The 15,573-nt window shown below is 47.1% G+C and overlaps 1 protein-coding gene across 3 annotated transcripts in view; it reads left to right on the forward strand.

The window, feature by feature from the left end:
* The first annotated feature begins 1,299 nt into the window (after positions 1–1,299).
* Positions 1,300–15,573, forward strand: part of LYPD6 (LY6/PLAUR domain containing 6) — a 30,947-nt gene continuing 16,673 nt past the window's right edge. For 2 of the 3 annotated variants that reach the window (XM_048080982.2, XM_013198120.3), the window contains exons 1-2: positions 1,300–1,791; positions 2,269–2,493. The gene's annotated coding sequence lies outside the window, so the exon portion shown is untranslated. Of the gene's footprint in view, positions 1,792–2,268; positions 2,494–7,783; positions 7,968–15,573 lie in introns of those variants that run through there. The other variant, XM_013198123.3, reaches the window with a different exon arrangement.

The following is a 15,573-nucleotide window of genomic DNA, read 5'->3' on the forward strand; positions in this document are numbered from 1 at the left end:
TGTTAAGTCCTATATATCAGACTTGGCTTTTTCATTCTAAAGGATTTAACAGTGACCTGATTCAGGAGCTTGGTCCTCTGGTGCTTGGCTCACTGCTAGCAGTATTCAGCATCTATTCCACTCTTTTAACCTTGTTCTCTCATTAGCCTACCTGAAGAGGGGATTTCTCGTTATCTGGGGTCCAAGCTGGCTAGCACCTCAGCCCACGGAGAGGGCCACGTTAGCACCGAGTGCTCGAGGTGCTCCAGTAAGTTTTACAGCCACCACCTGATGGGACCTGCCAGTAATCCTCGCAAGATGTGCTCCTCTGGCCAAAGCAGTGCCCGGTATTTAACTGGGGATGCCGTAACTTCCTTCTCAAGTGGGCTTCCAGGCTCCTGCCCTCTCCATCCAAGCGCTGCCTGCTCAGCACCCAGCGCTGCTCCACACCCAGCCCTGACTAAGGCCTTTTGCCCAGGGCTGCCATCTGCCTTTCAAATCACCAGCCACAGCACTCGGCGTCCCGGCTCTGCCCCGGACCCCGAAACGCTCGGTACCTCGAAGCAGGGCGAGGAAGGGCATCGTGTCCTGCCCGTGCAGAGCTTTGGTCTCCTGTCCCTTTAGCAGACCTCTGTATTTATTGCCCGTTCTGCTAGGCGTTTCCTCTCATTCCCAGGCGCTTCTTCAAGCCCTCCTTCAGGTGACCTTTGGGATATGATGGTCTGTGGAGGTCAGCCCATGGCTTTTTTTTTTTTTTTTAACCTTAATGAGTGATCTACTACACAGTATTTTTCCTGTGAAACTATGGAATCTTTAAAATGAATACTAATACTGCAGCTACCCTAAAGGAGGACATGGACCTCTGTTTCCAAGCTGCCATGCACATCAATCCTAAGCAACCAGTCTAAAGCTTCGCAGCCTTTTCAGTGAGCAAACCTCACTTGTGTCGACAGAGTAACTCTTGAAAAAATGAAATTACACACGGAATTGGGCTCAAAACCCCCCAGAGGACAAAAATACCTTTGGCTGTGTCAGAGAAGTGCTTGAGAGAGCTTGCACTTGCAGATTATGTTCCCGTAAACATGCAGAGAGGAAGCAGGAGCAGGAAATACCGGTGCTGCCGCGCCGGGCTCCCGCCGGAGCCCGTGCCCCTGGTTTGTGCGCAGGGAGCAGGAGATGGGGATCGGGGCCGGGCTGCGCAGCTTCAGCATCAGCAAGAGCCTCCCTGCCTTTACGAGCAGCTTCCAGCCGGCAGCCAACGCTGATTTAATACTAATGCTTTTCTGATGAATTGTCTCTTAGTCTGTTTTGAATGCTTTCTGCATGACTAATTAATGTACCGAAATAAATTAAATTGCCTTGTTAAACTTTACGCTAGTATGTACAAACAGGCGGCTGGTAGTCACGGCTCTCACTCGATATTTTATCTAATCTTCGCGTTCTCAAGGACGGGGCACTGCTTGTTATCTAAAAGCCACTTAACTGCGTGAAAACCTGATGTCATGCGTCTCTAAATATGTGTAGGTATTTGTGCGCAGTCTGTTGAGAAACAGGCTGGAATATAGCGAGATGTACGTAATTACATTCTTCTAATGATAACAAAACCCACTTGAAATTGGCAAGAGATGAAAACCTGCAGCCTCATATATGGAATTTTGCTTGAGTAAAGCGTTCTGTAACATTATGCTGGGATAAAACGGCGTGATTCATCGCTGGAAGGACACTCCCATCTGGAGCAGATAGTTAGAAATCACTCGCCATTGACCCTCCTGAGCGCTGGCATCAGCTCCTTGGAGAGGAGAAGCAGCGGGGGTAAGGAATCGCGCGGCGGGAGGCTCTGCGGTGCCCGGGCACCTCGCCGCGGAGAGCGGCGGTGGGATGCCATTCCTCTCCCTTTTGGCTGCTCTCCCAGACCTGGCCGTGCTGCGGGGAGCTCGGGAGGGGGGAGCCTCTCTGCTTGCACCGTGGGGCCGTAACCCCCCCCCCCCCCATGCAGCGACTCGTCTGCGTGTGCGCTCAGGGCTGTCTCCTGCTTACATTCGTGCGACCGCGGGGCTCCACTCCCACTTTTGAATTTACCCTTTGCCATCTGCAGATTTTCTTCGTAAAGCAAGGGAGACTTGTGCGAGAGAGCAGAACAGCAAAACAATTTTGGTTGATTTATATATGCGCATATATATACGTATGCTTGAAATAGTTTTGCATCTCATTTCTAACAACGCCTGAAAGGAACCTAGGGCTCAGCACAATCTCTGCCCTGCTAAGATCCTAATCTTCCCCCTCTGCCAGGCAGCGGCCAGACGCGCAGCGGGCACGTTTGCTCCATGACGGAGCAGCCTGGCTGCCGCAGGACAGAGCCGGGGCACTCACGGAGCACACAGACGGAGCTCCCACTGCGGGGAGCCGGGAACTGGCCAGTGGAGAGCACCAGGAGGATGTCCCCAGGGTCCCCGCTCCGCTGAGGGCACGATGGGAGCCCCCTGACCGGCGGGGCTGAAAATACATGGTGCAAAGGTATGTCTCTTTTTGTTGTAATCTCCTCTTTCTAACCTTTTTTTGTTGTTGTTGTTTTTTAACTATGGTAAAAAAAGTGATCTCTTAAGTGTAGAAGTTGATTCAGTTGACATGCACTTAGAAAAAATGTGTTTTAATTTAAATGTTAATGTTTTTAGCACTGTATGCATAATAAACACCAGTCAGACTATTTAAATTCAGGTTATTTACTAGCAGCTCCACTAAAGGTGGAGCAGTGGGGCGAGCCCCTCCTGCCCACGCACGGGGTTTCGGTACAACCGAGTAGAAGTTTCCACGGCTGTGCGTGGACCCTGGTGCCAAGGAGCAGGCTGCGGAGTGGGGCTGGCAGCACAGCCCCGTCCCGTGGGGTTGCAGCAGCTTTACACTGCTCTCAGCGGCTTCTCTGCAGCGTGGATGTGCCAGCCTGCAGGGCTCAGCTCCGTGATGCTGAGAACTGAGCCCGGGAGACGCGTGTGCCCAGCTCCGTGGGCGCTTTGTCCGGGCGCTTTGTGCCAGTCGGTGATGGAGCGCGTGGATGCGCAGTTACGTGTCTGGCTGGACTGCCCTGCTCCCCAGCACGGTTATTTTGGATGTGGCAGGCGTTACGAGGTGGGGCTGTGATTCCCGAGTGTCTGTGAAATCGTGGTTCTTCGCAAATTGTTTTCAAAGTAAAAGCAAATGAAATAATTATATACATCGTGATTCTTCAAAAGAGAACTGCGTTGCTGATGCAGAAGAAATTCCTACTCTTTACTGTTATTAAAAGCAAACAAATGGACACCATATCACTATGTAAAAAAAAATTAGTTTCTTAGAGAAATAATTGTATTTTCAGTCGTAGCCAGAGCATGCCCTCTTTTCTGCTAAAATATGTTTCCTTTGGAGGCAATATTGACAGCTTCTTAATGATGGTTACATTCTATAGCTAGTGGGATGAAAACTACATCACTTGCCCATATAATAATATAATATAATGCTATATTGTTCTTTCATACTGCTGTGTGATTTCTTTGATATCTTGGAAACTCTTCCTTAGTAATGGATATGGATAGAGATAAAAACCTGCACAAATAGTGGCAGTACCTGCAGGAATATCCATCCTGCCTGGTACCTTTTTAGGTGAGTATTTGTTGATTTTGCAGCACTAGATGCCCAAGGCATGCAGGGGTGCTGTGCTTTGTCATTTTTGCCCACGCAAGATTTGTTGCGAGACCAGGTCAGGATTGCTATTTGTTGTGAGGACAGGTCAGATTGCTATCGTGGACTGAACTTCCAAAGGGCAGAACTGGCACAATAGACGTATTCTCTCAAAAAACGATTATGTCGCCTCAGAGAGCTTGTTCTGTGGAAATTAATGTCAAATAACAAAGGTCTCAGTGTGAACTGGGCAGAGATCCCCGGTGTTGCCATCAACGTACCTTTGGAAGGATCGTCGTTGAGTTTTTCACTTCTCTCACGGCGGGAGCCCCGTTCCGCACAGACACAGCTACCAGGTCGCAGCAGAGCCCGCGGCCGCTGCGCACGCTGGTGTCAGGATGTCAGACGGGCCCTGCCTTACCGCTCCGTTTTCAGGGCTGCGGGGCCACAAGGATTTCCCACATTGGTGTTTGGCCTTCTGGGTGACGGCACAGCGGTGCCGTCCGCCACGTAGCGGGCACAGGCGCTCAGGGGAGGGCAGCAGAAACGAAAACGTGGGTGTTTCTGCCTCAGGAAGCCATGAACTCGCTCACTCCTTGTGTCGCCAGAGAGGTGTCGCGAGGAGGTTTCTCCACTAGATCTGCCTTCGCATCGCTGCCGAACGAGGTAAAAAATAAAGCATCGGCGGGGCGCTCATGGGCGGGTGATCGCTGCAGTAATAACAGCCATTTGGCTCATTAGTGCTGCTTGGACAGAGCGATTCCCAACCCACCGCCGGTTCGTTACGCAGACACCGAGGACAGGCCTTCAGCCGGCCTTCTCCTCTGGTCTAAACCCGTGGCCTCCAGTAGGGCCAGGGACGTGCCAGCGGGGAGGGAACCCGACCCCTCAAGTTTCCACTGTGTTTTTTAGGCCAATGCCGGCATAAAAACCTCTGAAAAGTTGGCCTGGTTGGGATACAGAAGAGGACTTGTTTGCTGTAAATCTAAAACTTTATTTATGCGTCAGTGATCCACTTGTTTAATTATCTGGCATTCACACGTTTGATGTTGAGCCTGATTTCCTTGGACTCTCTGGTGTAAAAGGCAAAGTAGAAGTTATCGTGCAGTTTAGAAACAGTTCTTTTTATTTGTTTTCAGTTCCTGCTCATGAGTAGGGTTGGGGTTTTCCAATGAAAACCCAAGTCTGAATTTCTAGATTTGTCCCAGATTCCCACTACTGTCAGAAACTGGTCAGCAAGGCTAGCAGGTGGTTTAAAGAGCATTAACGAAATTGCTGTACTTCCTTCAAGGCGTCGTTTGATGAACCTGGCCGCAGTAAGCTATAACACACCCACCCACCCCTTTTCCTGGCCCCCACATCGCATCTAGCGTCTGTCAAATTGATGTGATGGAAAAGGCAGAGCAGCTCACAGAGGTCAACTGAGCCAACGGCAGAGCTTGGGCGATGGTGAATGTGCAGGAAAGAGTGAAGTGTGTATTGATACGCCTGATCGGTTAGTTCGATAAAGCTCAGCAAGACGTATTTAGTTAAAATGAGCTCATTTTCCTTGAAACCAAATGCTTATTTTAATCCTAGGGTGGCTGGATAAAATGTGGTGTATCTTGATTGCTGATAGGTATCTTCCTTTTGTAAGAAGCTATTTACTAAGTGAGAATAGCGCAAAGTAGGTGGTAAGGTAGAATTGCTGTTACTTCTTTGGCACTGTAGATAGATTTCTACATTAGACAATACCTTCTTGTGGTATAATTAGAAAAGAATGACGTGAACACTAATATATTCCATGTTTATTTCATCATTTTCTTTATTTTGGACTCGATTATTTCCTTGGGAAGACAGGTTAGTTTGAATGACAAGACTGCTTGATTGCTGGAAAGCCTTCTTTCTCTTTAAAAAGCTAAAAATCCTTCAGTTTTCCTTTTTTGCTGAGTATTAGAATGGTTGTATCGGTTCTTCCGTGCCCATTCCCCCCCTGTTGAATTTCCCATGTTCTTTGTTGTGGGGGGTGACCTACTCACAGAAGAGCGTGGCTCTTATCCCGCAGTCACCATATGCTCCAGCAATGAACACCGCTTTCCGTGAGTGCCAGTATTTGTTCTCTTGTGCAGTGCTTCGTTGTCTCTTATCAGCTCTTATAATGCTGGTGTGGAACTGTGAGATGTATGCATAGAGGAGGAACAGTTTCATCACGGACCATATATCACTGTTAACTTCTGAAATATTGCTGACATTTGTATACCAAATAAAATGGTGACTAATTGCTTGGCACGTGTTAAAAAGAGAGAAGTTCCCTGTAAATGGTGTTGCCATTTGGACGTTGTGCAGCTTCATGCCTACGTGACCCATGGTTAATGTTCTTCTTCAGTGCAGCAGGGTGTGATTTGGTCACAGTCCCCAACGCTGCTGTTTATTTGGATCGCCACAGAGCCGAGGCTGCTGTTGAGGCTGTGTCTCTCTTGGAGGGGATACTGCAGATGCACGCAGCAGGAGCTGCGCCTCGTGCCAGGCATTTAGCTGGCTGTCATACGTGGAAAATTCTTCACGGGAGTTAAATACTGGGATGTCCTTTGAATGAAGATGTGAACTGTCCTGCTTGCTCCTTCACCGGCGTGTATTTCTGAGTAAGCTGTGGTAAGGGCTTGCCTTGGTGCTTTGCCTGGTTTTTATATTAAACAGGCTTTGCACTAGATAGAATGGGATGGGAGGAATAGAGTCAAATATAAGTAAAAGTTTTATTGCCTCCTCTTTCCTGTTCATATATGCCTGAATATAATCAATTATTCAGATTCTGGGGGGGTTGTTTGGCCTATAGTTCTTTTTCTATACAACTGCCTTTCTTTACCAGAATTACATAAATTTCTGTCATCAAACTCTGTCAGCAGTTCCTTTATATCAGCAAACGGGCTGCTTTTGTGTGTACCTACTTTCACCTCATTAGCTGTCGTGCAGACAAATTGTGGCTTGTAGGTAGCTGCCTGCCTGCCTGCCGGCTGACTCCCTGTGTACTGGAGGTATTTGGCCAGCAAAACATCAGTGTAAATATTTCAGCATTAGGCACGTTACAGAATTACTTGGGTTTGTACCGACAGGGGCGTTTCCTTCCTAAGGTCTATGCTGTGCAACAGGTTAATGAACCGCACTACTGGGGTTCAGAAATCAGTTTATAGTGGGGTGAAGAAAATATTCTGGAAGACTGGAAGTCATCTAAACCTGGTTGTTTTGCTGGTGTTTTATACCCAGAAATGCTGAAGGCTGCATACCCATGACCTTGCCTAATTTAGAGCTTATTAGATATGGCTATTAAGTGCCCAAGGACATTATAAAAATTCCTCAAAAAAAAAAAAAATTAAACTTGCATGCCCGAGTTTGATCATTAGCCTCTGGTTTATTGCAGGAACTTTCAAACGCTAGCACAGCAGCAGTTTGTGTATTTTCCCCCTTCAGTAATAGGAAATTGCTAACTCCAGCCCCGGCTCCCTTTCGCTGTTATTGTCCCGCTGCTCGTGCAGAGCCTTTCACATGAAACCGCTTCCTGAAGCGACTCCGTGCTGCTTTCCAGGACTCGCACTGAAGCGTGGCCAGGGCTGGCTGCTGCTCCTCATCCCTTCATGCCCCAGTGTTCAGCTTGCTGCTGCTGCTGAAGGCAGTGCTTTTCTGCCTGGCTGTGGAGGGAGACACTGGGGACGCTCGTTTTGGGAGTTACATCGACGGTAGGGTTGTAGGATGTATGTTTTTACATCAATTGCTTGTGTCTGCAGTTCTGCTGTGGGAGCTGAGGTGAAGGCGTGCCATAAAGGTGTCTGAAAATAGGTACGATGGGGAGGAGAAGGGAAACCAACCCAAAATGTTCTCACTTGAACAGCTGCTTGTCTTAATGTCTGCCAGTTCCACATTTTCATCTGTTTGTTGCTCTGTATTGGCATGTGCAATTTTTGAAGTAAACGATGTAGATTCAGCTGTGGTACTTTTCAGATGTTATTTTTGAACAATCGCACCCATCTTCTTTTTAAGCTGATTCGGGCAATTGCTCAATTAAACCCGTTTCCCAAAATAGCACTGATGCGAGTGGAAACAATAGCTCTTGTCTCCGAAATAATGGGAGTTCTTTATAAAATTTCAGCCTCTTAAGATGTCGGCGCGCACATCTGTTGCTAAAGTCATATGGTCTCGTTGGTTTCCAGCAGCTTGGTTGCAAAATCCCAAGGAGCAGCAGCTTAGTCTCAGCACCCCAAATAACTCGAACCTTTTCAGCTGGCATCCTCCTTCCTGGAGAGCGCGTGGGTTCGTTTGGATGCAATAAGCAGAAGCGGCAGCGGCTGAGATGCTGTGATGTGTTGGTGAGTGGTCAGGGGTGAGACGCAGGGTGTTTGGGCTTCTTTTGGGAAAGTTACAGCAGTGCTCACGTTGTTTGAATTGATCAGCCAAGTGTGTTTAGGCAGGACAATCGGCCTGATAGCTCTGAAGTGCAAATGCAGCTGGTTTAGACTGGAGCCGTATGCATTGTATAAATACCCACCTTTAATGGTGTTTGGCTGAGTGCTATCGGAAGGGGTTTATGGCACTTCTGTAGGTCTAAATGAATGAAATAAAACAGGCTGTCTGACTTTTCATAAACAAGGCAAACCTTCATGCAAAGGTGGTTTTGATATGGGTGCCAGTGGGTTTTCACGCCCAGCTTGGCTAATGCTGTTGTTGTGGTATCTCATGTGTCTAAATATTTAAAGGAGTTTAAGTTATCTTTATGTACTTTGTTTATACTGCATCTACCAAGAGCTTTGTTTTTCTGTAGGCTGATGAGGAAGAGATGTTAAAAGCGTTCTCAAACTCTCCAAGCCTTGAGCATTCAGCCGAGGAAGTTTCTTTTCCTAGGATTCTTGGGTTAAGAGAGTCTAAAGCTAACCAAGTAGGGGGCTGGATTTCGCAGAAACCCCTGCTGGTTTAAGAGCATTCTTTCCAGACAAACATTTGGGGCTAAACTGCAGAGGAAGCAGATGCCAGCCTGCAGACATGAGGAGCTAATATCTCTTCAGACGCCCTCAAGCCCCTGAGGATGCTTCCCGTGGCCAGGTGAGCGCGGGGCAGCGACAGCGGCTGTCACTGGGGCGGCTCCACGCAGCTTCAAGGCATGTCCAGCTGGGGAATCATTGCTGCCGTGTTTCAGAGGGAGAGCATCCGAGGCAGTCAGCTAGAAACAACATTTTTTGGTGGAGGGGAAAACTCTAATGATTACCGCCAGTGCAGAAGAAGACCAAGTGTCCTTGTCCCCTTCCTTTTACTTCCTCTGTTAAATGATGAGTGTATATACGTGGATTTGTTAGTTGGTCTTTAAAGACTGAAAAGATTTAGAAATCGTTTTATGAGTGCTAGGCAAGCTGCTACACAAGTGTGAAAGTTTTTGTTGCTCTTAAGTTGTTTTCAACAAGAGTTTAGCTTGTTTGCTCCAAACTGCACAGTGCTTTAGCATATGACATAGTACAGAGGTTTGTGTCTTTAAAATGTTTAAAAAATCCTTACTGTAATTTTCTTAATCTTAACTCGTTCCCAGATAAACAGAGCTTTTAAATACTTCTGCCTCAGTATGCCTCAGCCCTAGATCTTTCTTGTTGTTTTTCCGTGGTACTGCTGCATTGAGCAAATTTCAGGTGAGGCAGCTATGAGCACTGTTAAAGCAACAGATTTCTACCCATTTAACCACGGGACACTTTGATCTACACTAAAACATTTCAGCTGGAAATGATGCTGTGTGTAGCCTGGTGTTAGGCTTACGAGGACAGCAGACCTCTGGCTTTCTGGAGCTGACGAAATAAAAATATTTCAGCATGAGCCAGTTTGACAGCAAAACAGCCGGCGGCGTGCGTTGCCTCGAGCAGACCACGAGCCCCGTGCCTGGTGAGACCTGTTTTCCTGTGGTTTGGGCCTTACTGTGGTTTGTAATTGAATCTTTTCTATGGTCACAGCACCCAAATGTTTTCTCTCCTTGCTCTTGCACCAGGTTGCTCTTCTGCCTGTCTCCAGTGCAAAAAGGTGCAGAAATGCTGGGTGACCCTGGGCTGGCTGGGTGCACTGGCTGCTGGTGGGACTGGAGGTGGCAAATCCTTGTGTATGAAGCTGTCAAACGAGCAAAAAGTTAAATAACAAACTTGTTTCCCTCACCTTGACTGTCTGGTGCCATTAAAACTTTTTAGCACTTCTGAGGATATAAAAATACTTATTTTCTAGCTAGCTTTTAAATGCCTTTTAGTGGATTAGTTTGGATCACATCAACTAAGAGCTTGATCATCTGCCAGCCGCTAGAGGTGGGCCAAAGCTTTGTAAATTAATGAGCTCGAGGCGATTAGGACAGGTCTTGGTGCTTTGGACTGTGCACCAAATTGCTTGCCAGGCAAGGTGTGCAGTACTGTAAGCCTGGCACCTTTTTTCTTTTAATTCTTGTACTGTGAGGGTGCTTGCCTGGCTCGGCAGTCAAACTAAATGTGAAAGGCTCTGGCTCTGATGCCAGTGAATGGAAATTATATTGGGGTACCAAAAGCTAGGGTCGAGATGATAACCACCACTTTCTCACAGTGATGCTGCTACAGCTGCCGTGATTCTGACTCCAGGCCAGGCTCAGCACCGTTGTGTGTGCAGCAGGCTTGTCTCTGGTGTCCAGTCCCAGGACGTGTGACGGGAAGAAGATCTGAGGTCTTGCAGCAGCCCTCCTGTGTTGCTGTCAGGAACGGGAAAGTGTCTTTGTTCAGGTGTGTTTGTACAGCTCTTGCACAGAGCTGCGGAAGGCTGCCCGGACCCGGGGACCCCAGCACATCTCACTGCCGTACTCCTGGCTGTTGGTCATGGAGTCCAGGCCAATGTCTTTAGTGTCTCCACTCGTGGAGGCCAGCCTTTGTCTTTAGTCTGCTTTCCTCTCTGATCGGTGTCCTGACTACGTAATCGCTTTTCTGAGATCTTGACAATCCTCTTCTTTCCGTGGATGTCTGAAAACGGTTTTCATTTGTTGGATATCATAAGCTTTCTTGAGGGAGGATTACTTTCAAGGTGATTTGTCTTGAAATGATTGCATGTGCTTCCAGCAGCTGTCAGCAGCATCTGGCAGGGCAGGACCACCAGTTAGCAGTCTTAGATCTGTCTGATCACCGCTCATTCGTTGGATTTTTCGCATTATTCTCAAGCATTTCAAGTAAGACTTTAATATCCACTTGTTCTTTTCAAATCCTAAGTACCTGCAGACCTGTGTCAGTTAGTTTTGTGTTTATCAGGGCACCACATCCCACAACATGTCCATAAAAATGGGTTCATTACTCAGGGGTGAGGCTGTAGCTGCAGCCTCCAGGAGGTCTAAGTGTCTTTGGTCAGTCCTAAGCCACCCCATCTCCTGGGGTTTGGGTCTGTCTTGTTGGATTTGCCCAACGTGGGACATCGCCGTGGTCCATGTGTGATCGCGCATGCAGCAGCTGCTTCTGAAACACCAGAAAAGTCATGTCCCATGGGCAGACCACGCACGACATGAGACTTGACTGTATGATCCAGCATCTTCTGTATCACCTGAAATGCTTTGCTCCTCTGACATTCAAAACGAAGCACTGGGACTGCTTCAAGCGAGCATCACCACCCTACCTTTGGCGACCTTTTGACGCAAGGATGCTGCTTTTACGGAGCCTGTGCCTTCAGGGGTGGCATCCTCCGTGGCTGGTGCTCAGGGAGGTGATAACAGAGTGCACTTGTGCATGCAAATGCTTTTAAGGTTAAGCAGCCACTGCCTGCCTTGAGCAGGCTTGTAACAACTGCAGATTGTCTCCCATTCTGACCCGTAATCGTACTCTTCAACGTGGTTAAACCCCTGAGTGCCTACAGTTCTCAGGATTGCATTAAGGTCTGAACCGTTTCTAGTAATTCAAACCCAATAATAATTCTCCTGTCTCCAGCTGGGGTTTTAGGTTACCCCTTCCAGCCCTGTGTCATGTGCTCTGAATTTGGAAGTGGCGTTTGCTGCCTGCCTGTTGTGAAGTCTCTGCGCCTGCCTGGACTGAGTTAACTCCAGGCGCACTATGTGATAGCCCACATTGTAGTTTTGTTCTGTGCATCTAGAAGCTGATAATACGATAAGATGGTGACTGCCTCTCGAATTAAACGTATATATTTCTATTAACCCCGAGGGGAAAGTTGTAAAAGTGCTCTTTTGTTTCCAGTGCAGCACAGGAAGCTCATTTTGGCTTCGTTTAACATCACTGCTCAGATTGGCAGAGAGTCAGAAATTTAGTTACATGACATCATATCTCTGGCACAGCAGCATGGCTTGGAGCTTCTCAGAAGCCAAACCCCCCGATAATAAATCAAACACCGAAATATCTGTGCAATTCTGTCATAGCAAAAGACGGCTGTTTGTCACATTTTTTAATTTCTTCTCTTCCGTTTGGAGAAGAAAGGCAAAAATTTCCGAGGGGTCAGGATGATGGGGATCCTGCGGTACTGAATTGCGGCTGCAGGAGGGCTCGTGGTGTGGCCACCACTGCTGGCATGTCCCAAGGCTGGGGGGTGAAAAACCAAATCCGAAATCTTCACCAGCAGAAGAATCTGTACAGCCTTAGCTTTCAGGAGTTGTGGCTATTTTCCTTCTGATTTAAACTTGATTTTTGTTTTTATTCTTCAGCTGAAAGAGTGTAAAGCAAGCACTTAAACCACTGACTGTTTTGTTTTCTCAGGTGGATGATTTCCATGGCTGCAATGTGTGCAAAGTTTGGGTTTTGTAGTGGGGGAGTCTGGAAGAAACAAATCCCTTGTGAAGGTGTGAGACCTTTTTTTGCTTTCCTGTTAATTATACTGGAAGGCTTCAGAGACACGCAGGGAGTAAATAGAAGAGCAGACTCTATGCTGCTATCTAGTAATTTTTTCTTTCATTTCTGTAATGTTCTTATCTTGATCAATGCATTTTTTTTTATCCCTTACAAGTGTAAATAGAGTGATAGGTGCCAGACTGTTCTGGAGGAGCCAGCCCCGGTGCCCGTCTTCCTTGTAAGCAAAGCAGTGGCAGAAGGAGCAGACACCTGATCGGACACGGAAACCTGGCTTCTAATTAATTCCTGGTGCCTCTCACGCTGCTGCACAACTTCATATGTTGTTCGGAAAGATCCCGTTGCCCTGGCCCGGGAGCCTTGGTTACTGCCCGCCTTACCCAGCACATCTCGGCAGACCTAGATCTCTTCAGTTACCTGTCCTTCCCTGCACAAAGGTAATTTTCGGAGGCACTTGGGTTATGCCAGGGCTGACGGAGGCAAGGCTCCCACACATTTCTGCAGCTATCGAGGCTTTATCCTTAAATACAGAACCAGGCCCTGCCAGACTTCCACGGGATGATGCTGACCGTTGTTGGAGGCATAAAAATACGTGAGAGGGACTGTTTGCTCAATTTATGTCTCTGAATTAGCACCATTTTTAATTTTTATTTCGCACAGAACTCTCAATTTTACTGATGGTACCTTAGGGAGAATAATTATTGGGAAGGGGATCTGCCCGTGAGGGAGTCACGGGTAATAAACTGGTTTTCGGTGGAAAAAAGGAATGAAAAAAATAGGAAAGGGGACAGGGCGGTGGGAAGACATTTCAAGAATAATAAAATTTGTAATAATTTGTAATTAATTTTTCAATAATAAATATTGAAGGTGCTTGTGTGCACGGCCTCTGGTCACGTAATCTGAAATCCCCAACAGCCCTGAGGAGCTGGTAGAGGTACCTAGGAATTACGATGATGCAAACAAGGGCAGAATTTGTTCCCATGACAGCAAGAGGATTTCGGTGATATTATTTGCTGAGCTGTAATTAAAAAAAATAATAATAATCAGACAAACCTGTTGGGGAGCTCTTCAGGGAGCAACCCATGCTGTGTGCCTAGGGAAAAACCTAACCCAGTAAGCAAACTTTGTGATCTAACAAACCGGTGTATTTTGTCCGAAGGTTGTTGTTTGAATGTGTGATGCTGCATGTGAGCAGGGTGCGGGGATCACCAAAAATTGCAGTGTGGGATTCATGCATGGGGCGTAAATCCTTCTGATTTCAGGATGCAGTTATTCAGAAGGGAAAACCCAATGCAGCTCTTGGTTTTGGTGGCCCCAGCAGCACCGTTACTTCCCAAATAAATCTCGTGAGCGAGGTTTATGTGGGTTTTGTGGTAGACCTGGGGCGTTATGGCTGAAATGCTGCTTACACCATTCTGCTGCCTTGAGCTGGCTTTGGCGTGGAAATGCCACGGGACTGTGCTTGGGTCTGCTCCTGGTCTCTTCAGCTTTGCTTGCCCATACAGGACAGCTCCATGGTGAGCATCCTCAGCGTTGCCTGCGTTCATGGGGTCGGTGCAAGTGGTATGTGCCGGAGCTTCAGAAAGGCCCCTGGTGCTGCCGCAGCTGTGAGCTCTTCACTGGATATAACATGCTGCAGTGGCACTTCGCAGTGTAAAATTTCATCAGATAATCTCACTGTCTATTCGTAGTGTTGACTTGCTTTGTATTAAATTCTCAGTTTTTATCATTGTTTTTCAAAATGTCCTTCTTGCATCGGTAGTTTGAGCTATTAAAAGCTAATGCATGTTTTCCTAAAAGAAAAATAGAAATTCCTTACACCATTTTTCTTTAGTTAGAATCCAATGCGGACTTGTAGCTGGTTTTACAGCCAGTGACTTGTGACATACCTAGAAATTACAGACATTAAATCAGCCTTTCAGTGCCAGGATGCATAGCTGCTGGTGAGAGTGGTGGGGATGATTGTAGATGTTGTAATCTGTGTTGGAGTTATAATATTCCTGGAGAGGCCATCATTCTCTGTAAGCACCTTGGCCCGATTTAATTTTTCACAAGGTCTCAATACCATATAAAAGAGAGGTTGATTAAAATAGTGCCATGGAAAGCAATTTGGAATTGCCCTCGTCAAACGTATTCTGATGTGTCCTGCAGTCCAGGAAGATTTTTGAACGTTCAGTCCATCTGCTGGTTAGCTTCTCTGCTGGCTCTAGGGAGTAAGCTTATATACATTCTTCTAGGCTGACGGAAATATATATTTTTTGTCAGTGATCTGTAAAATCTTCCAAACAATCAGTTCTTACTAGTGTTTGACTTGGAGTCTTCTTTCTTTTCAGCTAATGGTGTGGGCCACATGTGCTGGCCTGGTTGCACCCAGCTGTAGATGCTGCAGGGTGCAAAGGAGCCCGCAGCCTTTTGGGGCAGCTTCTCAGGAATTCGGGAGGACATGGAGACGTTAGTTTTTAGTGCTTGGGAACATTTATGCCTACAGTTTATCTCGCTATAATTTGCAGATAAGGAAATTGGAGGAGCTGCTTGGCTGCTAACAGGATGATGGAGGAAGGTGCAGTTGCTGGAGCCAGGCAGCACCCCTGCGGCTACAGTCGGCAGGTGATTTTTGGCAGGCTTTTGGGAAACATAATGGAATCGTGCAATTGTGAATGTGTATACTGAAGAAACCGGGGAGAGTTTAAATGTGAGGTCACGTGCTCTGGACTTCGGAGCCTTGTAGAAAGCTTGAAGAAGCCAGTTTTGACAAATAATGCCTTTGGGGGAAGGGGTAGTCCCTCTGGTTGCTTCTGTCCCATTGCCTAATGCTGACATTGGCATGGTACTCGAGCTGGAAAACAAAACTGTACAAAGTCTCAGTTCAGATGTTTCAAAGAAGGTGTTTTTCTTTGGTGTTAAATACTCCTGTGTGTGTTGTGGTACAAGAACGGTGGTGGTTTGACTATGACCGGGGGTTGTCTTTGCTAGAAGCCTGTTTTCTCCTGAGGCCAGAGGAAGAGGAGATGTCCTCTCAGACCCCTTATTTATAGAGGTGTATGCTTACTGGCAGTGTTGGAAGCGATTGCCAGAAAAGGTCAATTTTAGAGAAATCAGTACACGAAGAGCCGTGTATCTCCAAGCCAGACCAGCGTCTCACTGATCAGACCTGTAT

The sequence above is a fragment of the Anser cygnoides genome, chromosome 6 (assembly GCF_040182565.1).
Source record: "Anser cygnoides isolate HZ-2024a breed goose chromosome 6, Taihu_goose_T2T_genome, whole genome shotgun sequence".
NCBI classification, from domain to species: domain Eukaryota; kingdom Metazoa; phylum Chordata; class Aves; order Anseriformes; family Anatidae; genus Anser; species Anser cygnoides.